This window comes from Perna viridis, chromosome 9 (genome assembly GCF_037379345.1).
Source record: "Perna viridis isolate PV_CMFRI_1.1 ecotype Kerala chromosome 9, ASM3737934v1, whole genome shotgun sequence".
NCBI lineage: Eukaryota > Metazoa > Mollusca > Bivalvia > Mytilida > Mytilidae > Perna > Perna viridis.
In genome coordinates, this window is record NC_142453.1 from 19,522,075 (window position 1) to 19,549,345 (window position 27,271).

The 27,271-nt window shown below is 31.9% G+C and overlaps 1 pseudogene across 1 annotated transcript; it reads right to left on the reverse strand.

Annotated features, from left to right (window-relative positions):
- Positions 1-511: 511 nt before the first annotated feature.
- LOC148607224 (piwi-like protein 1) lies at positions 512-23,830 on the reverse strand (annotated as a pseudogene). The gene is made up of 18 exons (XR_015915343.1): positions 19,933-23,830; positions 19,704-19,839; positions 18,885-19,330; positions 18,035-18,446; positions 17,151-17,371; positions 15,653-15,777; positions 14,912-14,989; positions 14,415-14,627; positions 11,495-11,854; positions 10,888-11,002; positions 9,139-9,321; positions 8,686-8,837; positions 7,190-7,314; positions 6,026-6,203; positions 5,091-5,247; positions 2,886-3,011; positions 2,263-2,413; positions 512-1,909 (listed from the first exon to the last, which is right to left on the reverse strand). The product of XR_015915343.1 is annotated as a piwi-like protein 1 (transcript).
- Positions 23,831-27,271: the final 3,441 nt, after the last annotated feature.

Sequence of the window (27,271 nt, forward strand, 5' to 3'; positions counted from 1 at the left end):
TGGTTTGAGTAGTCTAAGGGGAGTTACCCTGACCAACTTTTGTGATGGACAAAAACAATATGTCTCCCCACCTACGTGGGAGAGACTTAATTCTATTAAATGCTTGTTTAAGACCCCTTTTTAGCCCCTAATTCTAAAACAGTCGGGGCTTTTCCCCCCAAAATCAATATCAACCTTACTTTTGTGGTTTATAACCTTGTTGTAACATTTTATGAAGATCAACTAACTACTACACAAGTTATCGCACAAAAAGCAAATATCCACAGATACTGACGAAACAGAAAATGACAGGGCCATATCAATATCCAACCACAAATTTTTTGTGGTCTTATAAAAAAATCAAAAATTCATATCTTGAATGACCAGGGAGGCAACATTTATTTTGATGGGGTTTAATCGGTCGATGTGTGATTTGGTTTTTCGTGAAGTCTGTGCTTTTTGCTTGTCGGGGAGTACTCACGCCATCACAATATGGACTGATATATGACCATGATAATCCTGGACAGCTTAAGAGTAGATGATACCAAACTTTATTTGATAATTACATTTTTTTTTAATTCATAATTTTAAATACATACAATAAACATGACAATATCTTTAAGTTCAAACAATAGAATATTTTATTAATATGATATCAAGATATCATAATAAAAAAAATCCTGAAAATACAAAATCCAAATTCAAAATGATGCAAGTCTGCTAGGGGAGATAATCCAACTTAAGGGTTTTATATGTGACAAACAATGGGGATATCCATTTGTGAGTCTACAATATCCTTAATTTCAAGTATTTTCCTACAATTTGTTTCAACAAAATTACTAAAAGCAAAGCCAAAAGAATGATAAGCAAACTCTGTTTGCTGTAGAATTAAAATGCTAGTTAAGCTGTAATGTGGTTGATCAGATTTGAAGATCCATCTACATACCTAGACTTTAGCCAGAGTTTTTGTTTCATTCATTTATTCCTACATCAGTGTAGCTAATGCAAATTTTCTTCTAAAACTAACACAGACAATAAAAAATTAAAAATTAAAAAAACAATCAAGGATGTAAACCTAGGGTAAGGGACACAACTCTTACAAATCATTGGGACTTGTATTCACAATTTTAAAACAATGTCATGTAAGCATCAATGTAACTTGGACTGATTTCATTCTGTTTCAAAGGAAAGCTTGAAAGGCTTTGGTGAAACTGAATATAATATTTTAATTTGAAAATACAAAGGCACTTCACATAAGTGTCTTATAATAGGTTAACTTAAAGAAAATCATTACCTATCATAAATGGAAAGTTCCATGTCCAATAAGAATTTTGAAAGCTGTTATAATTATATGTACAGGTATACAGGCATTAAAACAACATTATTAAAAGTCAATAATGATTTTTTTTTTAGACTGCCAACCCTATAATGGGTTCATGAAAACATTTCATCCTCTCACAACATAGAGATGCTATGACCGGCTTACCAGTTCATAATTAAGACTCCAAGTTGTCAAAGAATCATAAGTTCACTGCATTTGAATGTCTTCAAGTTATGATACACAAAAAGTCATTTAATTTTTTTTTCCTTCAGATGATGGGAGACAGGAAATATTGAAATAAAATAATGCTAGATAAATTCCAGGAATAAAAATCATTGTTCAAATCATGAAGGAACAGACATCATTGTTCAAATCTATTTTCATGATTATACTAAGGAATAAACATCATTGTTCAAATCATGATTTCCATGATTAAACTGAAGAATAAAGAACAATGTTCCAACCATGATTTCCGTGGTTAATTCAGGCATTTTAAAGGTAGAAGAGTCTGTCCTGAATGGCAGGGTGTGGACTGGTCTTGATATTCTCACCAACCAGGTAAGCCAACTTATGGGCATATTGACATGGGGCTGGTACACGAATTGTCCCCTGAAAAAAAAATTAAGTGTTCAGTTCAAGGCATAAAGGCTTGGCAGGAAGTGGAGAAACAAATTGGCGATTGTAATGAAAAAAATTCATAAAAAGAAATATACAATGCAGCATTACATTTATTATTAGATTTTTTTAAGATTATAACAAATATTTCTATACAATTTTTGACTGATTTTTTTTCAAATCATTAATTTTAAAGTTTACATTGACAGACACACTCAAACACTTCATAAATTAAGCTAAATAAAAAAAATCAAAATCTGCAGGCCAAATTGAGCAGATGTGCTTGATCATTTATGAAGAGTATAGTAGTGGGTGAAACAAATGCCATTTAAAAACTGCTCACTTACCGGCCAGTTGTAGTAGAGATGACAAAGTTTGTAAGATAGTTTCTGGAATTTGTCCATACCCCAATTATTGATTGTGTTGTAGATCAAGTTGTAGTGGGTGGGGCTAACAGTTCCTTGTCTTACCGACTGTGACACAAGGAAAAAATCAGACCTGTAATAAAAAAAAAGTCAATAATTTTGAAAGTTAGCAAGGCCATTCAAATTTAATTTCTTGGTTACAGGCCCTCCCTCATCTTTATTACCAATTTGTGTTGCCATATTGATAAAATATACCAATAAAATAAAACAAAATGGCCCCTTAATTATATTTCTTTACTAGAAAAGCAGAAAATAGAAACCACGAAATATAAAAAATAATGCAGTTTTAAATTTCATTAAATATCCTTAAACATGAAGTGACGAATGAAAAACATTTTTTTTCTTACTTTTGATACTGATTGCTATCATTGTACCATGCTCTTTAAGTGATTCCAGAGTCGGCTACAGTTTCAACTTCTTGGGTTACCTACCATGCCCTACTACTGATTCTATTGTCGGCTATACTTACAGGTTCTGGGGGTACCTACAATGCTCTTTTAGCGATTCTAGAGTTGGCTATAGAACCAGGTTCTGGGGTTACCTACCATGACTTTTTTGTGATACCAGAGTCAACTATAGTTCCAGGCTCTGGGTTACAGTAGTAGTCTCTATCCTGGGTATACATCCTTTGGTTAATCCTCTTCTTAACAATAATGACAGCAATCTTGGGTCTGTAAAGTAATAAAATAATAAAAAGTTGAAGAGTAATCATATAATCAAAAGCTGAAAAGTACTCAAATAATAAAAAAAACCCTGAAAAGTAATCAAATAATCAAAAAAGTCGTAAAGTAATAATAAAAACCTGAAAAGAGTAATAAAGGGAACCAAGATTTTACTAGAAATCAAAAAATCATCCAGGGACAAAGACCAGTCATGGAAGTAAATGTTCTAATTAGACTCCACTGAAAACTGGGATCATGGACCAGGCGCACTGGTAGGGTAAGCATCCTCTGTTTCTCTAAAAACAACTGCTAAGTTGCTCATAAAAAGTCAAGTCAATGGTAGAGGAAAGAGGAAAGGAAAACTATGACACGTCAAACAAATCAGTTTTCAAGGTGCAGGTGGATACACCCTTACAATCCACAATTCATGATGATGATCATAAAACTTCTGAAGTGATGACTTCAATCTTGTAGCAACATAACCCTGTTCCCGAAGCCTAATTGTAAGAAGTCTAGTGAGATACAAAAAGTCTGTGTAGTTACAGCAAGCTCTGGCGTTACATACGAGTTGTGATATGAAAACTCCATATGCAGGTGCTGAAGGGATGTTGCCACAGATGAAAAGAAAATTGACAATAAAGAATGAAAAATCATCGCATAATTTGATCAATGAGTAATCAAGGGTGTCAGTTATTTTCCTTTGTCATCGATCTCTAAGTGTAGATCAAGATATTCGGCTGACTTTACAGTGTCTATAGTATCTCAAGTTCTTTAGGGTAGATGCTATGCATCAAATCCCTGAAACTAGGATTGTTTAACGATAATATGCCATCTATAAAGCGGTAACTGAGATTACAGTCTCTAGCTAAACGATGTTCATTCTATTGGATTAGATCAGCTATAAAGTCAGCGTTTTAAGAATGAAAGAATAGGTCAGCAAGTGGAGGAGCACAATTTGTTCCCAATGGAATGCGGACCATTTGTTGAAAAAAACGTGCCCACCACACTGTACAAATATGTTGTTGAGAAAATATTCCAGTATTTTGAAAACCTTTTTCTTCTGTATATTTCGAAGATGATTTGGAATTATTTTTTACAAGGTATGAGGAATCAAGAACCAAGAACTATATGTTTGTATCTAGGTGTACTACCTTCTTTTTGCAGTAACAATGATGTACAATGTTTATGAGTCAAGTAATCAAATAACAAAAAGCTTATAAGTAATCATATAATCAAAAGCTGAAAAGTAATCTAATAATCAACATCTGGATAATCAAAATAAATTAATCAGGTCAAATAAAATTTGTTGCTTGGTTCTCAGACTCTTTTCATGTCAAAAATATAATAACAACACCAGAAATACTGTGAGCAAGCTTTAATACAAAGATAAAACCCATAGTTCAAATGGAATTAAATGTTAAATATCTCTGAGTCATCAGACAAAAATTGCTTTGTAAATAATACATTTCCATATACCTAAGTAGAGAATTTGGAATTTAAGACTATGCTGCTTAACTTGTTACCAGTTACTAAAATTCTTATTGCAATTTCCAACAAGTAATACAAGTAATCAGTTAACAACTGGCCTGCCATACAAGTAATCAATCAACAATGAGCCTGTCAAACAAGTAATCAATCAACAATGGGCCTGCCATACAAGTAATCAGTCAACAATGGGCCTGCCAAACAAGTAATCAATCAACAATGGGCCTGCCATACCAGTAATCAGTCAGCAATGGGCCTGCCATACAAGTAATCAAGTCAACAAATGGCCTGCCATACAAGTAATCAGTCAACAATGGGCCTGCCATACAAGTAATCAAGTCAACAAATGGCCTGCCATACAAGTAATCAGTCAACAATGGGCCTGCCAATAAGTGAACCTGTCTAATCTGAATCCCTTTTAGACTTTAAAACAGGTATGGTTTAGTAAGGTGATTGGTTAACCAAAGTTTTAAACAGATTTAAACTGATATTATAGGACTTTAAAAAGTGTCTCGTTTAGGCAGGGTTTAGGATTCTCCAACTGTTTGGGTTTTTTTTTTGACAGGTTTCACTGTAGAAAAATTATCAGAAAACAAAACTTACATGTTATCTTTTCCATACAGATGTTTAACACATTCTTCAATCTGTTTAATTTCATAATCCCGGACACTATCGAGCTGTCCATCTCCAACTCCGTCACGGTACACTACTACTATACCAGGAAGACGACCATTAACCTCATGAAACTTGTGGAGGGCCTCTGTTCAATAAAAACAATGAAATAAGATATAACAAAGAAGAATAAAATAAAATATTATATAATGGCTAATACTTCAAAGTTATTATAAATACCCAAATGTTAAACAGAAAAGAAATGCTGTCCTACTGCGAAAGTTCAATTGTTCGTGGGTAAGGTAAACCATGAAATTTGATTCCCAATTATACAGATTATTACATGTAGCTTTAAATTATATGGCAGGATCATCAAAACCATAAATTCAAGAATCCACAAACTTGTGCTTTTCCCCTGAACCATGAAAATTGATACCCACAAATATAAGCAGTTTCACAGTATTAACCATTATGCATTTATATGTAAACAGGTAACTAGTTTGTAAGAACTCAACCTCTTTACATACCTGTTAAACATTGAAGCAGTAAATGTGAGAGAAATTCCTCCATTGAAACTGTCTCATACGAGAGATTTTTACGTAAAAACAAATTTTTGATTTAAAAAATCTATTTTTTAGTATTTTTCACATAAAATATAGCAATCCTCCAACAAATCTTATATTTTTTGAAGGGAGGTACTAAATTTTGCATTGATTTTCGGGGGTTCTTGTCGCTGATGTGAGAGGGTGAACAAACATCTGCAATATCATTATAGTATTAAGGAACACATGAAAAGTTGGCCATGATTTAACTAGTCTAAGTTGCTCCAAAACTAATTGTTGATAAGAACTTATCCTTTTTAGGGAGCATTTCAGGTTTTGCCTGTCTCAAATCTGTTATCACTAAAATCTTTCACTGACACTCACCTGTGAACTTTACATAAATTCCATCCACAAGTTCCTGTCTGTTCATCTGTCGAGAAGTACTTGAGTAGAATCGAGTACACTCCTTATTCATGCTACAAACAATCCCAGCTACAGAAGGATCTTTTCCTTTGTCATGGAATATATCAATCCCTACCACCATCAGCAGAGATGAAATATCCTTCAATTAAATTGGAAAAAGTTTCAAACATGTTAAATATGTTTATAACAAAACACATGATATTCTATTCAAAAGGTTTTAACCTCAGAAAATTCTAAAGCAGAAGATCTCCCTCTCAAAATTTTCTTAAAGTGGAAGATTTGATGAAATTTGTTTTCATGACATGTTTTATGTTTGACAACAGACCTTATCTAACCTTAATTCTATTTTTCAAATAAGAAAAAAAGATGGGAGGAAATTTTCAAAATAGCTAAATCTTCCACTTTGACGCAAGCACATCAGTGGGAGACAGCAGAATTTTTATGAAATATTGGAACGCTCATGCTGAAAGCAGGAGGTGACTTATCACCAATGCTGTAAACAAGTTTACTTTTTTTAAGCAATTTACTTCCATTGATTTCTCCAGCAGGAAAACAATGTGAAAATAAGTCCCTGAAAATAAGTCTGTTTTAACAAGGAAACATCTTTCAGAGAGTGAAAGGCATGGAAAAAAAATAGCTGTGAAGTTATACTGACATCCTAAGTCATGAAAAAAAGTATCCATGAGAAAAGGGTATTTAAAATGACATACACATACATATATATAATGATGTAAATAATTCAAGTTTCAACAGCTTCATCATATAATTTAACCTGGGGGCTTAACTGGTACATTTAATTACTTCAATCTTAACACAGTAAAATAGAATTTAGAGAGAAACTCCCATGACAAATTTCAATAATAATTGCACAGAACTGAGGTACACTTTCACCATGTTCACATACTAAGAAAGCACTTTAATTCATGGATATCAATTTTCGTGTATTAGGGAAGAAACACAAGTTCATGGATTTTTGAATTCGTGGTTTTGAGGTTATTAGAACACACATCAATGGAGATCTCCTTTTCGTTGGGGACCAAATTTCACAGTTTGGCTTAACCATAAAAACCACGAAAATTGGTACCCCACTAACAATAGTACTTTCACAGTAATATAAATACTTACAGGCATATGAGCTGTCCATAACTCTTCTCCCAGTTTACAATTCAGTTGAACCATTATCTTTGTACAGACAGAACTTAATCCTTCCTGTTTTACAATTGTCCTGCTGACAACAACTTGACTCGGTACTGAAATGAAAACATGAACAATATACAAGGTGTTGTCATAATACATTTTGAAAACACATTGAACTTGGAAATGTACATGTATTACACTCTCTTGCAATCTACCAAATAGTTGTTAGTCACAGTTTAATTGGCTTGTATCAGTTTTTGGATCTGCCAAAATGATCTACTGTGTAAGTTCTTATATTATGTTAAAGTGAAGTTTATCCATGACAGAAACCTCATATCATGACTTATGTCCATATTTGTTCAACACACCAGTGGTACTATTTTTAGACTTGTGGAATTTTACTATCTATTTCTTAACTGATTTTTCCGCCAAAAACCATGTGCTCTCGATACACAACAACATGGCAATGTAAACAAAAGTTGGCCATTTCCTTTTTCTCTTCAAAGTGTTTATGAAGTATCTGATGGAATAAATATTGTTTGGGAATTTAATACTTTCATTTATAAGGTAAAGCAGCTTCTCAATGTTGAAAACATCAACATTCAACATTGCATTTAAATAAATAGCCACATGCATTTGGCCAGGGTTGAGTTGTTGTCAGTAAGATAAATTACCATATCGTATATTTTTGGCAGATGTAAAATTTGGGGATTTAAAGGCTAAAAACTATATGAAAATCTGAATGATTCTTATTTTGGGGAAGGCTAAGTGGTGCATTATATACTTGAGCTCAGTCTAAATAATTTGCAGAATTTATTTTGGCATTTTCAAACAGACTGCTTAAGTAGCACTCGAGCTAAGAATCATGCAAAATGTGATTCATGGGTTAAAAGCCTACTTATTTTTATTTTTGATACTTTGTTTGAATTGCCATAGTAAACAGGAATAAACATTAAGTTTGTCATATAACCCATGTTCTTAGGAGATAAAAATTACATATGATGCACTGCAGATTTCAAAATTAAGGGAGATAACTCTGTAAATGACACTCAAATACAATAAAATCTATTGAATTTTCAATGTTGATTATCTAAAAGCAGGACAATTTGAATGACTAAATACCCATTTTATAGTATATACACATAAAACAACTTCATTACAAAAATAAAAACATGTAGCCTTTTTTTTTGGGTGTATCACATTTTTCAGATTTTGCAAGATTCTTACAAAAACAAGTACTTAAATATGCCAAAATTAGCATCCAACCAATTTTACCCACTACATGGTAGTTCTTGAACACTACCTTATAGTTTGCATTGGTGTTAGATTATTTTAATTAGAATAAATATGGTGAATATGTCAAAGAGACAACAGCCCCACCAGGATGAAAAATGTCAGTTCAAAGTCACCCAACAACAAGGAAACCCTCACACGACACGGCAGGCTGCAAGTCTTGTGTTAAGATTCTGAATTAAATTACTTACCTGGATGTTCAACACAGCAGTTCTTCTTAATGGCATTGTAAGTGTCTGCTTTATTGGTTGGTACAACACACAGTACCAGCTGTGTATTAGGCTGAATGGCTTGCCGTAGTGAGGACACGTAAGCACCAATATTAGGCATTGGTAATTCATACCTGAAATATAAATAAATGGTTTTCTAATGCAAAGTAAGAGTTATTTCATGTAATTTACAGGTATTGTTTTAATTTTGTCTTTTTTTACAAAATATAATTTTATTTATTTGTCTCATTCACAATCCAACCAAATTGTTTGACATTTTATTATGTGAATTTTAAGTATACCAAACACAAGTTATTGACAATTTTTTCCTTCACAGATATTTTAAGGCTGTCAATAAACTTGAGGAAGTAACAGATAAAAAAGAGAGACATTCAATTAAGGAGACAAAAGAAACTAAGTGGGAATACAACATACCTTGCAGAAGGTGCACATGTGATGCCCACAGGTGCTCCAACTCTCATAAGTACTTCTATGAATCTGTTGACAGTGCCGACATTTGACCTGGGAAATATAATGACCCAGTTTGTCAACTGAGGTTGTCAGAGGGTTACATCTCATGTCTCTTGTCCAGTCTAGGTTAGCCTGCTTAAACTGCAACTAAAAAATACAAAACAAATATGCTTCACTTAAGTAGAACTTCACATAAGAATTATGCACAATGTGATTTATGGTTGGAAAGCCTACATATTTTTATTTTGATATTTCATTTAAAATGTAATAGTAAACAAAACAGAAAGTAGCATGTGGTTTTTCAAACAACTCTTGTTCATAGGAGATAAAAATTATACAGAATGTACAGTAGAATTCAAAATAAAGCTATATAACTCTGTAAATGACACTAAAATACAACAGAAACTATTCCATGTGGATTATCTCATAAGAGCAGACAAATTAGAATGAATAATTATACATTTCAACATGTAGACCTATAAAGCAACTTAATAACAACAACAAAAAAATGTAGCACTTTTTTAGGTGAATCACATTTTACAAAATTTGCATGATTCTTACAAAGACAGCTACTTAAGGAAGTAGACCTAGGGTAAGGAGCATCACTCTTGAAATCAGTGATATGTTTGTATCATATTCAATTTCATCAAAGTCTGTCAAGCTTTCATGTGAAACAGAATGAAATCAATCCTTGTTACTTTGATGCTTACATGAGATTGATACAATAAGCAGAATACAAACGTTCTTATGATTTACAAGAGTTATGTCCCTTACCCTAGGTCTACCTCCTTAATACATGTTCACATTATGACTAGGAGTATTTTTTTCAAACACTATAAGTTGGGAAATATTTGCAGCAATTTTAGTTAAGTTATTTTTGTAGTATAATCTGAAATGCAAAAATGAATTGGTCCTGAATGTCTTATAAAAAAATAATAACTTGCTATGACAGATGATGACGAACTTAAAGCTGCTTGAAAAAAGACCATTGCAAGATTATGTCTATCAATGGTAATGTTAGCTTAATTCTAACCCTACTCATGATCCTAAATAAAAATGAAATGACAGCAACATCATGGACAGTTTCTAGATTTTAAAAACTTTTTTTCAAATGGAAGGATACTTTTAACTGAAAAATCTTCCTAAAATCTCTACACACACAAATGAAATAGTTAAAATTATTCTAAAAAAAATGTACTGCTAAATGGAAGACAGCATGCACAACATGCCTGTTGTTAACAAGTCCCATTTACCTTAAAATTCGTGTCAGAATGCTTTGTAGTCATTAATAAAGCAAGGTCATTTAAAGACATACAAAAAACTTTTGACCTTCTATTTTCTTCAAAATCTGTTATACAGAAAACATAATCTCAAAAAGAGGAACCTATAGCTTGATAACCCCTGACATATGAGGAAATTAAGCCAAAATTTCAAAATCATGCATTAACCTTGACCTTTGACCTATGATAGAAGTACATGTATACATAAAGTTGTACAAATCACTAGAAGACTGTGCTTCATGGTGTTACAGCATGGCAGACAAAGCTGCAATAGTTTTATAATATTTCTGTTTCAACTGAATTTGTCAAGTAAAATTAAGCCCATTAAAATATCATTTTAGTAGAGTACTTTGCCAGCCTTGACACAGTTTTTGTTTACACAATAACATAGTGGTCAACTTGAATTTGATAACTGTTAGATTTATAATCTTACATTTACATTATGCTGTGATATGACTACAGAGTTAAGTTGTTTTCCCAGAACTTGCAGTAAACTTGGTGGTACAGCCATGTTCCAGGACTCAAGATAGTTCTTAACAGCAGAATTCCTGAAAGTCATAACAATAACATCATATATATCAAAATATGGGGAGTTTTGATTTCACTTATCTGAAAATGATTAAATAAACTTTCTAAATTGAACATTTATTGAAGGTCACACTGAGTTCCACAATGGGTGGAACATTGGTCTTTATACCAAGAGATTTCAAAACACAGTGATCATAATCTCAGCATATTTCAAATTTGACACAGATACCATACTCAAGGGTCACACAAATTGTAAGCAATGAATTATTTAAAAAATAAATTGTGGAAACTCTATTTTATCATTGTTTTACTGGCTGTGGGCTAGCCGTTTAGGTCAAATAATTTTACACAGAGCAATAGTGAGTAATCTATGATATTGGAAAGGAGATGTCGATAATGAGTTTATCAAAGTTTGGCTGTGGAAAAAAGACCTTTAAAACACATCATATTAGAACATAATTTCTCCCTGGTGATTTTAGGCATTTATTAACCTGCAAGATCTTCAAACTTACTCTGTCAACTTTCTGACGAACTTGGTAAGCTCTACCACACGTTGCTTCGGAGCAACTCTTGTCATACTCTGAATGTTGGATTTGAGCCTTTTATCCTCGTTAGCCCTAGGTGGCATACCAGTAACATAACACAGCTGGGGTAGTAGCTTGATGTCTTCAGTCCTACCTGCACGGCGATCTCTACTTGTAGGTCGTACAACCAACAATGACTGTCCAATGTCGACATCATTCGGATTTACACCATAGTGATGAAGGTAGTATTGTAGAAATGTTGTTGTCTGGTTATTTGCCAGCGTAAATTCATCTGTTGGGTGTTCCTCCCAGGCAATGTCCCCTACCAGATAGGTTTTATTGTTGTACCTGTAAATAACCAAATAAAAATAATTGAAAATTCTCATCTAGAAGTTATTTTTAGAAGGTTTTGTCTATTTTTACTTGTACAAAAATGTTGCTTTTAATTTCCTTTATGAATTTGCATACACTTATAATATACTTGTAAACAAATCTCTCCTTGTGGAATGTACATGTAAAAGCTTCTTTTATCCATCATGAGGCATCCACTAATTTTATACTGAGGGGGGCCTAATGGATAATTTTGAAAAAAAGAAAATTATTTCAAATTTGAGCATGCAAAAATTTTTACTCAGCTATGGATAGAAAAAAAATATGATTAAATATTTCCCCAACTACTTAACAATGAAGATTTTCAAATCATGCTTTGTTAGTTACCATGTTTGATACAAAAATTGCTGAAAAAGAGCATACTGATGAATGCTGAAAATTTAAATGAGTACCTAAGGTAATGGATAATGTTGAAAATGCCTTTTTTAGAACCTCTGCAAAAAATTTGGGCAGGGAAACTCCTACGCTCTGTTATCCCATCAGGATCAGGTAGGGGGAATCAGCCCTCTATACATTTGCAGACTACCAGTATGAACAAAAATAAAAATAAATCATGGCAATACACATTTTCATCATCACCATTCAACACAGGAATCCATACTATATAGTAACGTTAGTCAAACTAGGTATAAAAACCAAAGGAAAAATGGCCACCAAAAATAAATATTTGTCATCACCATTCAACTCTGAATATCATGTTTCCTAGAGAAACCAAAATCATTGTAATCCAAGCGACTGGTGAAAATGGCTGCGAAATAGCGGTCATTTTGTAAATGGCTGCCTTAAAAAAAAATATCAATACTGCCAGTCAACTAAGAATATCATATTTATCTTATTAGCAGCTGGCTTTCATATTCATTATTCTTCTACAGTTGAGAACAACTTGCAAAAGAAAAAAAACATTTTGACCTTTATGTTCTATTTTTTAGTAACAACAAACATATTTTTCAATAGATGAAAAATTTTAAACAATCAGTTTGTGCAGAATTTCCTAAAAAACAATTATACCAACTTTCATTGAAATTTGATGGTTTCAGAGAAGAAGATTTTCAAAGTTCATGATAAACTACAAAAAAATCTGTTTCAAGGGACATAACTCCTACATCAGGCAACAAATCATTTTGAAAATTTCAGCATAGGTCTGTCTTTTGATGGTTAACAATATTATACAGTCAGAACTTTGCTAAATTCAATGGTTTTTGAGTAATTTGCAAAAAAGTGTATTTTATCCAAATGTTCTATTTTTGTAACAACATCCATGTTTTTCAATCGAAGAAATATTTTAAACAACCTGTTTGTGCAGGATACCCTGCAAATTTTCATTTAATTTTATCAGATGTTTTCAGAGAAGAAGATTTTCAAAGTTGTAAACATGAAAGACTACAAAAAAATCTGTGTCAAGGGCCATAAGTCCTACATCAGGCAACAAATCATTTTGAAAATTTCTGGCATAAGTCTGTCTTCTGATGGTAAACAATATTATCCAGTCTGAACTTTGCTGCTAAATTCAACAATTTTTCAGTAATTTGCAAAAAACTGTATTTTCACCCCTAATTGTTCTATTTATAGTAACTGCAGCCTTGTTTTTGGTAGTTTCAAAAATTTTAAATGATCAGTTTGTGCAGAATATCCCAAGGAACAACCATGCCAAGCTTCATTCCAACTGGTAAAGCAGTTTCAGAGAATAAAATGTTTGAAAAGCTAATAACGATAGACAATAGCAGACATCGATGGATGACAATGACAGATGGAGACGGACACAAAGTGATGACAATAGCTCACATGGCCTTAAGGCCAAATTTTGCTAAAATATTATTTTTGCACTTGTGTGAAAAAAAAAACCAGGCCCCCTTCCGTAGTGAAGAAAATGGTCTTGCCTAATTTTTTCTAAAACTTAAATCATGTACCATTTTTATCCTTGAATGAATAAGCATCCTTAGGGGATATTAAATTTTCAATAGAAAATCAATTGTGTAAAAGTTTTTATTAAATATCAAAATTCTTCACATTTAATGTTATAGTCAACATAACCATACCTTTTTATTTAGCCTGGTTGCCTACATAATGAGACAAAAATGTCAAATTAACAAGATGTTGTACGCTATATCATGCTAGAAATACATCCCCAAAACCATTTATGATACTGTGAAAGAACTTTAATTCATGGATACCAATTTTCATGGATTAGGGCAGAAACACACGTTCATGGATTTTTGATTTTGTGGGTTTTAGGTTTTCAGTAAACACATCCATGGGATTCTCTTTTTTATTGAGTACCAAATTTCATGGTTTGGCCTACCCACGAAAACACAAAAATTGGTACATCACGAACAATAGTACTTTCACAGTAAACAGGAAGTAGATAAGCAGGAAACGTGGTACAAATCATCATGCAAAAACAATATACCAAACTTCTAATAATTCCCTCTAATAGAAGCTGGGAATTCTGTTATGAAAGTTTCCCATCTATTTACAGCCAACTTGTACTACATAAGTCCCTACCTCATAACTAACTTACTTGGTGAGAACTATCGCTCCAACAAATGTTGTTTTACATTCATGATAAAATCTGGTAGAGTCCTGATTAGCCTCAGAATATCTTGTGGATATACTGTACATTTGGTCCAGGACATTGTCTGTCTGCAGTAACTTGTGTGCCATATCAATTACCAGAAGGTTCCCAGCCTGGAACTCTTGAATAGCTGCAGAAAACCCTGGTATTATGGTAATACTAAAATATAAAGGAATAAGGAAATAGAATTATTTCCAAAAAGTTTTTTAAAGTGTAAAATAAAGAAACAGTAAAAGAGAAGTGATAAATTGGCTGTTTTACCATGGTTAGTATCACAATGTCTGAAACACATTTTTAACACTAACATTTGTCATTTTATTGAAACTAGATTATTACACTCTTTCTGATATAAAATTTGGAGATGTGGAATGATTGCCAATGAGACAGTCACCCACCAAAAGCCAAGAACAATATAACTTCTACAGGTCACCACACCGTCTTACCCATGATCTCTTTCAGTAGCCAAGCTTTGATCATAGTAATTCCTTCCAATCAGACTGTTCCCTAACATTCTCTGAACCCTGTAATTAAATAACAAGGTTAAAAACACATGTTATAACAAAAAGCACTGCCCAATCTTCAAAATTAACCAAGAATCTCATAATCATAATGAGATGCATATTTACAAATGTAGGGATTATCATCATGATTATTCACATGTCCTAAAATCATGATAATCATAGAACTTATTTTCGTGATTATAATCACACATCTCATAACCACGATCAATCATGATGCAATCTTGCAATCATGATTAACCAAGCATTTTGTAATCAAGATAAGTTCTCCAAACCATACTTCTGACATCCAAAAAGGAAAATAATTCAACATCATCAAGTTCTAAGTTCAAAACCTCTAATCTAAAATTAAAGTTTGTTTTTTGCCTTCAAAAATGTACATGTATGTCTCCCAAGCCAAAGTTCAAATGGAAATAACTCCCACAAAATTCAGTGGATCATAAATTCCTGGTAATATACCAACTAAATATCAAGTCCTAACTACCTATAAAGTTTCATGAAATTTGTTACAGTAGTTTCTTTGGGTTAGCGCTTACAAAAGTATGACCACCGAGTGAGACAGATATACTTAAGTGTCTGATTAGTTCATTTGCTTAACAAGATGGTCTAAAACAGCGTATTTAAGGGTCATCAAGATATAATCAAGGTATGAGTTGATAAACTTACTTTTTCAGAATAATATTAAACATGTGTATACTCTCTGGACTGCTGGATGCCAGCTCCTTGACAAATGTTATTGTCAGTCTGATCTGAGAGCCGTCTGTTCTCATAATACTGTAAAATTCTGTCACCTGTTAAATAAGACATAAATGAATGAGGCCAAGCATTACTAATATTCTACTTAAATTCTAGCAAGAAGAACTTCACTCATATAAAACTAGTTCAATCAACTTACACTTAAATTTTGTTCAATATCTACAACTAATAGAAGAAAAGATTGAAAATTATTTATTCAGAAAATAAAGAAAAATAGCATGCCTAAGCTGCTAAATTGGTTTAAACGACACTGAATACTATGGTATTAAATAATGTAATACCACTGAATCATATATCTAGAATTTCTTAGAAAAAACAATTGTTTCAATGGAATAATAAATTGAAAAGAGTGAATAATCAAAACATCATAGAACTTGTTACGCACACGGGTTCAATCTTCAAGTGTTCTTGGAACAACTAATTATAATTTGATTTTTCACAATAACCAATTGAACATCCAATTCATAACATAGCTTTTTCTCCATAAATTTTTGCTATGTTTTCTGCATAAATTTAAATTATCGTGAATGGTGGATTAATATTCCTGTTGTGACGTTTTGGTGGGAGAAAGTCTGAAAAATAAATTACAGAATTTATTTCTCACTGTGAATTTAAAAGTTTTTTACACTGGGAACATTCGATAAATCACTGCTATCTAAAAAGAATAACTTATAATTTATACAAAAAAAATTATGCAATTTAAAATTCATTTCTTGGAGTTCTGGCAATTTCTTTTTAGCAGGGTTAATAATGATTTACTATTGAATTGGTAATTGCAGATCTTTAAACTACTTTAGTGCAAGTCTCCGTAGGAATCAGGCTAAATTGGAAAAATCAGAAATATGCATGTCAAAACCACAGATCTGACAATACTTTTCCATCCGAAGGATGATTTTTCTATTTGAAAATACCACTTTTTGATCTCTGCACCTCTGAATATGTTCAGAAAATTTTCAATAGAATGTTATATGCTCTTGAAATTTTCATTTTCTGTGCATGTCAATGAAATTTTAACTGAAAAAAAGTTTTCTTTTTAAAAAAAAGAACTTTTTTTCTTGATTCAAATAGTGCAAAAAGTATAATTACACAGTGGGTTTTTTCATACCATGTCTCAACCACTGCCTGATTCTTACAGGGACTGACACTTAATGACATCCATATTTATGAAAATGAATGCATAAAAACCTGTAGTTTATGTGATGTCAACATATGTACTATGGAGATTAACATTCTGTAGAGCCTAATTTGCAGTCAAAATTTGTAGAAACTATGGAGAATTTGTAAAGCTAAACAACTCAGCAATTTGGTGAAGAAATTCCCATACAAGAATTAAAAAAGGCCTCTAAAATCCAAGAAATTATTTACATGTTGCCTTAAGTTGACCTTCACAGAATACATGTACTCCTACATTTTCATAAAGCCTTCTTGGTATGATCAACTTCATCCCATCAAAAGCCCGGGTATCACCAAGTAGACCAGCATGGTCGGCAATCATGGCAAGTCTTGCCCCCTTGTTGTCTACTGGAGGGTTATAATCTACATGGTACTCATACCAAATACACTCATTTTCTATACTGTTTACTGGGAAGGCATTCACGATCACTCTAACTGGTCGGTAGTAATTTTCACCTGGAAAATATTAAGTTGATATAATAAGAATTCTTCCAGTTCTTTGCATGCTTTAATTTTTTTCTAGTAGAACAAGAATTTTCCCTTAGGGCAGACAAACAAATTTCAAATACAATGTGTATATCATTGTCTACTCCCTTGTCAGAAAAATAGAGTGTTTTGATAAGTTTAAGAATTAAGTGATGAACCATATGTTTGGTCATTTTCTAATGTTCGAACTTTAAACCCTGAAACTACCTCCTCGATAAGTTTAAGAATTAAGTGATGAACCATATGTTTGGTCATTTTCTAATGTTCCAACTTTAAACCCTGAAACTACCTCCTTGATAAGTTTAAGAATTAAGTGATGAACCATATGTTTGGTCATTTTCTAATGTTCAAACTTTAAACCCTGAAACTACCTCCTTGATAAGTTTAAGAATTAAGTGATGAACCATATGTTTGGTCATTTTCTAATGTTGGAACTTTAAACCCTGAAACTACCTCCAAATTAAGCAGCAACACATTTGATTTTCTAAGGGGGGATTTTACTCTTACCTTTTCATCAAATCCATTGCCCCCTTAATTTAGCCTTAATTTTGTTATATAATTCGAAGGGGTGGGGAGTATGACAAAGTACATTTAATCTGAATTAGATTCTACTTGAACAGTTGTTTTACTAACCTTGAGTTTGAACTTGGCGATTATAAATTATTTCACTACAATTTTGACTATGACCTTGGTTATAATCTCCATTCCCTTTATAAGGAGTGCTACCCCCGTGTTGCCAATTCATTCTAGATGGATGTCCACTATTAGCAGCATGCCTGGATAGTTGACTTCCTTGGTCATGACCCTGTGTTCTGGTGTTTCTATGGTTACTATTGAGTGACACTGTGTATTGCTTTGGTCTAGCTCCCTGGTCTTGGTAATGTGCCTTTTGTTTCTCTTCACTGCATGATGACTCTTCCTGTCTAAGAGTCATCTGCTGCAGTTGTGAAGCAGCTTGGTCTACATCTCCTGGCCTCCTGACTTGTCCCCTCTGGTCTGCAGCATCATGAAATCTAGCTCTTCCACAACCTAAGACTTCCTTTCCCTTCATTATATAAAAGAGGTAAATTGAGGTAAGATTAGTTTTTTTTCTCGCCCCAGTGCCACAGGACTTATAATTACTAATTAGAAAATATTCGTAATGACATAGACCTGCAGTGAGGGACACAACTCTTACAAATCATTGGAACACTTGTATTCAGCATTTCACATCAATCTCATATAAGCATGAAAGTAACTTGGACTGTTTCAAATGAAAGCTTGATAGGCTTTGGTGAAATTAAATGTGAAACAAACATATCACTGATTTCAAGAGTTATGTCCCTTATCCTTGGTCTACCTCCTTAACTTCCATGGTCAACCCAATCAAAGTCTATGAAAAATGTGATGTCACAAACAGTTAATAATTTCTCAGATTACAGTAATTTTTCAAGTTTAGTAGTGCTGGGGCCTGATATTTAATTTTATTTGATTTTCGAAATACCTTCAGTTCCTCAGTTTCTCCTGGTCTTCTAACTTGTTCTACTCCACTGACATTTCTCGCCCTTCCTCTACCACGTCTTCTTGGTCGAGATGACATTTTTTATCATAGAATGACTGTCTTTATGTTCTGAGACTTTTGGTTTGAATATACAGTATCCCCTTTCGTGTCTGGAAACTTTATTTTACTTTTTGAAGGTTTGCTTTATCTCCAAAGCCTTCCTTTTCATTATCCTGAGATATTTATTGCTAAGTTGCAATGGTTTAGTCTTTTTATCCAAAGCTACCGGGTAGTTGTTTTCCAATGATTTTCTCCCCTATTTCAGGACAATTTTCTTCTACATTTTGTCTGTATGATTACTATCAAAGTCTAACCAATCTCCAAGTTTAAGTATACAGTCTAAGTTTAAGGATATATTTTTTCTTTCTGTTATTCATTTGTTCTTTCAACTGTAACAATAAATATTCCATTTTTTTTTTCCTTTTTGAATGCAGTTTATTGTTTGTATAGGAAAATTGGACTCAAATCATAACTTTCTGAATGAAGAAATTACACTACTCTTCAGAGTCCAATGACATTGAAGCCTATGCTTGTCTTGTTAAGTTCTGAGATTAAGAAGCCAAATGAATTTGATCACAACGAAGCCTTCCTTTCTAAAAAGTTCTGAATATCACTGACAAAATCAACTTTACCAGATATAAGAAATTTGGTCTTCTTTCTCCATTTCTTATTTTTGATTCAAGGAAGATTTTTCTTTAAATAACACAAATTCCTTCTCCTCTCGGTTTAAAAATGATTCATCTGTTAATGAATGTACCTTACCTTATATCTATCTCCACCATCTGAGAATTACTAGATCCTTTCATCCATAGAATTTCACCAAATTCAATAAGTTGGGTAGCCAAAAGATCAATGTTCCTGCTGTAGACAAGTTCTTCTTTTGAACATATATGCACATCTGAAAATATAACAATGAAATGTCAAAAAAAAGGATAACATTCACATAATACAAATGATACATCCAATAAAGTAGGGTTAAAGTCATTTTTACCAGTAATTGGTCATTTCCACTTTGAAAAGTACAATTTTATACATTGCAAACCAATGGTTTAGTATTTTTATCCAGAACTAGTTGTTTTCCAATGATTTTCTCTACTATTTCAGGACAATTTCTTCTATATTTTGTCTGTATGACTTCTATCGAAGCCTAACCAATCTCCAAGTTTGAGTATACAGTCTATTTCAGACAGTGACAATAGTTGTAGACACTCCATTGTTCTCTTTACCTCTGAATATAATGTTATTTCCTCAAGATTTCTGATCTTGAATTATTTCTGTCGAAGCCTAACCAATCTCCAAGTTTGAGAATATATTTTTTCCTTCTGCTATTCAGTTGATCTTTCAACAGTAAACAAATATTCCAATTGTTTTTTCCTTTTTGAATGCAGTTTATTGTTTGTACAGGAAAATTGGACTCAAATCTTAACTTTCTGAATTAAGAAATTATATTTCTCTTCAGAGTCCAATGACATTGAAGCCTATGCTTGTCTTGTTAAGTTCTGAGATTAAGAAGCCAAATGAATTTGATCAACAAAGCCTTCCTTTCTAAAAAGTTCTGAATATCACTGACAAAATCAACTTTTCCAGATATAAGGAATTTGGTCTTCTTTCTCCCTTTCCAGTTTTGATTCAAGAAAGATTTTTCTTTAAATAACCCAAATTCCTTCTCCTCTCAAAGTCAGAAAATAATTCATCAGTTTATGAATGTATTCGAAGCCTATCTTATCTCCACCTTCTGAGAATTACTAGATCCTTTCTCTCATAGGATTTCTCCTATTCAATAAGCTGGTAGCCAAAAGATGAATGTCTCCAGCTGTTGACCAGTTCTTCATTAGATCATACATGCAGATCTGAAAATTTAATAATGAAATGTCAAAAATCAGATAACATGCAATAATACAAATGATACATCCAAAACAGTTGGGTTAATATAATAAGAATGTATGGTACATACATCAAAGAGACAACAACTCAACCAGTCATTTTTACTGGTCATTGGCAAGTTTCTCTTTTGAAAGTACAATATTAAACCTTCTGAAGTTGAATTCGAAAAAGAAAAAAAAAACACAAGGGCCATTGCTCTGAAGGGAAAATGTTCAAGAGTAATCAAGGGAACCAAGGTTATAGCGGTAATCAAAAGAATGTAATCCAGGGACAAAGACCAGACATAGAAAACAGACATACATAACAAAGAACATAAAGTAATTAAAATCATACATACAAAGTATACAAAGTAACAAAAGCAAATGAGCTACTTGGACTCTACTAAAAACTGGGAGCATGGACCAGGTGCACCAGTAGGGTAAGCATCCTCTGAAAATATGCAAGGAAAATAGATATGGTGAATATGTTAGAGACAACAAAAAATGTCAGTTCAAGGCCACCCATGGGTCTTCAAAGAATGAATAGGAAACTCCCACACCACCTGGCTGCAGCTGGCTCTAAAACACAGGTACAGAAAAAGGTCTACAAAGCCAAAAGTCATTAACAAATTTATGTCAAACCAGTAAATAGTTGACTTGATTTTGTGTATAATACATATTTAAATTAGATATTTATTATGTTTATCAAATTAACAATTTCGTATATCTGTGAAGCATAAAAAAAAGACATGAAATGCATTGTAGATTTTTCCTTGAAAAGTCCTAACATAAGTCGAAGTAGATGACAAATCAAGGCTGGTATCTTGGTGAAAAATATTGTCTAATAGTACAAGAAAATATGGTACATGTGGTGACAACAAAAAAATACCTGGCCATTCATTAAATATCGATAGTAAACTACAACAACTTAGACAGTGTGATACCATTATACAATTGCAACTTTTATTGTAATTTATGTGTAAAAACAACAAAATCAATGAGATTGGGTCAATCATCCCTTTGGCTGCTTTGATAATCTATGAAGTACAAGCAATTGCTTATGTATGTATGTATGTACATGTATAGGCCAAATGTGTACCAAGAACTTAATATGGAACACAATTAAAATTACTGTGAAAGTATTATAGTTTGTGGGATACTGATTTTCGTGGTTTTCATAGGTAGACCAAACCACGAAAGTTGGTTCCCAACAAATACGAGATTCCCATTAATGTGTATACTGAAAACATTACAACCATGAATTCAACAATCCACATACTTGTGTTTCTTCCTTATCCATGAAATTTTTGGTATCCACGAAATGATGTACTTTCACATTATCCTTTTAAAAACCACAAAATACCAAAAGTGAATCTATATTACTACCCCATGAAATTTATAACTTGGAAAATGATTAGATATATTTTTATGTATACATTTGTGAATACTTTCAATGACATATACATTGTATAATATATGAAATTACAACTAGTCTCAGACATCAAAATGCATGTACAAGATACCCTCCAGATAAATATACCTACAATAGCTACATGTATTGAAGTTACATGGTTTTCTTACATGTGAAATGCCTATTTCCTAATTTTGTCATCAATGCATTTACTTCTTAAAGTAACCTTTTATATAGTACAGAAAGAGACATACTATGAAAAAGTTACACCAAACGACCGGCAATTTTTATATGGTAGTCAATCTTCGGTTTCCACAAAATTTATAAAAATGTCTTCAAAGACTCAGAAGTTATCAGTTCAATACTATTTTAAAAGTGGTACAACACCACATCAGGGATGATTATAATCAGTTACAGTGTGTCTCTTTCTTTACTCAAGAAAGATAACACAATACATCATACTAAGCTTTCTGTGCAGTGTTCTGCAGTGTTCGGAAGGGTAGTAGAGGAGGTAAAAACACCCTCACTCAGACAATAACTTGACTTGATACAGATAATACTTGGACTTTTTCAATGGTAATGGTACTGATCTATTACAGTGTTTCCCACTCTGATATATGTTTTTGTTTGCATGATTTCTTTATGCTTTATATATGTTTAATTCTATAATCCTGATTATATACAAAATGTATGAACATGATAACTGACCCACTTCAGGCCTTTCATTAAGAGGCGGTACCAGGTACTTTTACCCGTCTAAACTACTGAAAGGTATTTCCAGAATTTTAAAATTTCATACATTTTCATTAAACAAAATACCAAAGGTACCTGCAATGCAAAAAAAATAATGAAACCCCTGCTACTTAAGGAGCTGAGAGTCAACAAGATTCCAGTGTTAGTGTATTATGTACACATACATGTCTATACACATATAGTAAAGTGAAACTGTCTAAATCAACCCCATTTTGTCCAGACACCTGTTTGATTTACAAATGTTCAATATCAATTCAAAATGATATGAAGGCACTTCGTAAGTGTCTGTTTTAAACAGGTTTTCACTTAATTGGTTTATTCAGGGGTAATTTTAAACAGGTTTTGGCTTTATCAGTTCATTCAGGGACCAGATTAGACAGGATTTACTAAATGTCAACCTCCTTAGAGCTGAAGCACCTTTGATTGATTGTTGGGGTTTATTGCCCAAGCAGCAATATGTTAGTTATTCATAAGATCACAAAGGCTATAGATCCTTAATGTTCAAGAGTTATGGCATATGATTTATGCAGGGATTGAAATTTCATGATTGCTGAATTTAGCAAGTATTGAAAATTTCTTGGGTTATTTCTGGACTTTTCCTACGAGTATAGAACATACAGAATTCCACTAGCAAATTTTAGCAAACTTGTGGAAATAATTTTAACTATAGCTAAGTGAAATCTAGCAAGTATTTCTACTCATATTGATCACTGTTACATTATACAGCCCCTGAACGGGATCCGCGCAATTATTTGATGGATAGATGACTGCTGACTGCATAATCGATGACTGATTGATAACCAATGACCAGCAACCGATCTAACTGCAGTTTCGTTGTGTAAAATGATGGATGATCGGTTTATGTAAATTTAAAAATTTCCACTGGTACGAATCCAACATACTACCATATTGAATTTTCCCAAATTTCAAAATATCAAATCTAGATATTGTTTTTGTTAAAAAATAAAACAAATGTAATACAAAAGTACAGTCATTGAACCGATCCACGAAACAATTAGACCTATTGATGACCGTTGACTGATTGATTGCTGACATATCGATGACTGATGACCGGTGACTGATCTGATTGCTGTTTCGTTAAGTAAAATGACGTAAGATTTGTTTTAAATAAAAGACAATAAAAATAAAAGTATAAATTGATGTTTGAATCTATTACATTATCTAAATATGAGTAAAAATTGACAAAGAAACAACGGAATCCATAAATACAGGTACTGTACGTACATTTGTATATTTTGAAAGGACAGTGGTTAGACATTATTGATTAAAATAGTTAATTTTTTAGAAAAGGAGGAATGTGTTAGGACATTATGTGACTTCAGAGTTATTTTTACTCATGTTAATTACTGATTGAATTACATGTATATGTACTTAAAGGGTAAAACAACCAAAAAAAGGAATTAAAGTAACATATTATTACAACAATAAATATCTACATAACAAAAACTACTTACGGATAAACAATAAAAGTGTAAATGAAATGAATATGTATGGAAACAAGTGTCTATATGATGAAAAATACCCTGGTGGAAAATGAACATGTATACAAAATAATTATCCACACAATAAAATACCCTGGCAAAAAAAAAACAAGTTTTAAAATAAGTCAATAGAAACAGAAATTTAATACCCTTTAACCAAATAATAAATGTCAAAAAATAATTGTACATACATCAATAAATCATTTAGTAATACCTGTAAACTGGACAACTAAAATATCTATTTTAAAATGTCCTGAGGGTTGGGTCCAGTTTTTTTAATAATAGTATATAAATATGACAATCTTGTGTGTTTTAAGAGGGAACCTCGCTTCTACAACTTAAAAAAATATTGAAGTCAACTTTGTTGTTATTTGGAAATACATATGGTCCCAAACTCCACCACAGTATACTTACCTTTAAAATTAATAATTTGATAAATTGTCCCTCAATTTCACTCATGGTAATTGAAATTATATATTATTCTTCTATGACCTTGGGGGAAATTACCAATTAATGTAATGTTAAGTTACATAACAGTCCTTTAAACAATGGACATTATTTTTTTTTTAAATGCAGGAGCAGGATACCAATATATATATATCTAAGATACATGTAAAGATAGAACATGGAAATTTACAACACCTCTGTCTAACTGTTCAGTATAACATATTCAGAAATAATACCATGTCTATGTTGCTGAGTTACCTAGAAGATACACCAGAATTCCTGCATCTGTTTTGGACAATGTTGAATATAAAGTCATGCACTAATAATCAAAATACATATGTAAATACCCCATATTCATGCTACAAATCTTCTTCAGTGAAAGATATTTAAAAAAAAAAAGCAGAACCCATAAGGCACCCCATAAAATTTTTTTAGAAATAGGTATTTTGTATTAATAATAAATTAATGTCACGCAGAAAGAACTAAACATCTCGAAAAGCAAGGACTTTCAATTGACATAACGTCATTAACTTTTTGGTTAATAACTCATCAGTATATTTACGAGAAATAATAGACCTGTTTAATTATAGGCCTCTGGAGAAATGTAATTAACACGGGCGACCCAATTTCACATTGAGTGAACATCTTACATTGTACCATCAATTCTGCTTATTATTACCGTTGATTTTATACAGTTCATCTTGGATTGAACCCCACGCGATTGAACCTTGTTAAATGTGACGTAAAATAACGTACTCTTCAAAATGTAATGTAAAATGTAAATTTGTATATGTGTAACTACAAAATGTAAACATCGTGAAGAAAGTATACTTTTAGAGAACTTAGTCACAAATACTGGACCATAAGAATGTATAAGAAATAACATATGCGTTTCTTACCGTTTTCAAGAGGGAACCGTAACAATGTCGAAATAGTCAATCCTGGCAGGACATCTGTTGACGTTGTTGATTTGAATATTCATTTGATACGTGACCTTTCTAATTAACATTTACAAATGCCTTAAAGTTATAGTGGTTTTCCAACATCACGTAGATTTTTAGTTTCTAACTTGACTTGCGGGCCATTAGGAAATAATTACAATTCAAATAAACAAATCAAATTTCGCATCGAAATCATGTTAGGGCGTATCAGTATATCCCAATTATTCTGTCATGTCAATTGAAACTCCTTTCTGTGACAAATATCAGATGCCAGTATTTTATACTTTAGCAATTAGTTTTGAACATGTTCATGTAATATGCAATCTACTACAAGAATGGTAAAAGATGAAACTTTTACTACAACTATTATTTGTGCTTTTGGTATATGTACATGCAGGGTCAGATCCAGACATATGGCAAGGTGGACAAAAATCAACATTTTGTAATGTTAGAAAATTAATTTTTGATATTACAAAATCAATTTTTAATATAAGAACATTTTTTTAAATATTAGAAATTCATTTTGTAATATTACAAATTCATTTTTTAAGATTGCAATTTCATGATGTAGTAATATTATAAAATATTACACATTTTGTAATATTACAAATTGAATTTGTAATATTAGAAAATCAGTCACATTTTTAATATTACAAAATGATTTTCTAATCTTAAAAAAATCACAACTGAATAGACAAATCCATTTTCAAATGTTTGAAAATCAATTTCTTATATTAAAAAATCTTTTTTTTTTAATATTAGAAACACAATTAATTTTTTAATACTAAAAAAGTGTTTTGTGATATTAGAAATCTAATTTGTAATATTGGAAAATGAATTTGTAATATTAAAAAATCACTTATTTTCTAATATTACAAATTCCTGATTCAGTAATATTATAAAATGTCACACATTTTGTAATATTACAAATTGAATTTGTAATATTACAAATTGAATTTGAAATATTACAAATTGAATTTGAAATATTACAAATTGAATTTGTAATTTTAGAAAATGAATATGTAATATTAGAAAATTTATTTGTAATATCAGAAAATCAGTCACATTTTTTAATATTACAAGATTTTTTCCTAATATTAAAAAATCGTCATTGAATACGACCAATCCATTTTCTAATATTCAAAAATAGTTTTAATATTAGATATTCAATTCAATTTTTAATATTAAAAAAGTGTTTTGTCATATAAGAAATCTAATTTGTAATATTAGAAAATGAATTTGTAATATTAAAAATCATTTATTAATATTACAAAATGCTCATTTTTGTTCACTTGCTTGCCATACAGACACGTTGAAAAGGAGGGGTGCCAGCCGGGGTCACACTGAAAAAGGGGGGATATGACATTATTTACGATTTTGTCAATATTATACATGAAAATGACATGTTTTCAAA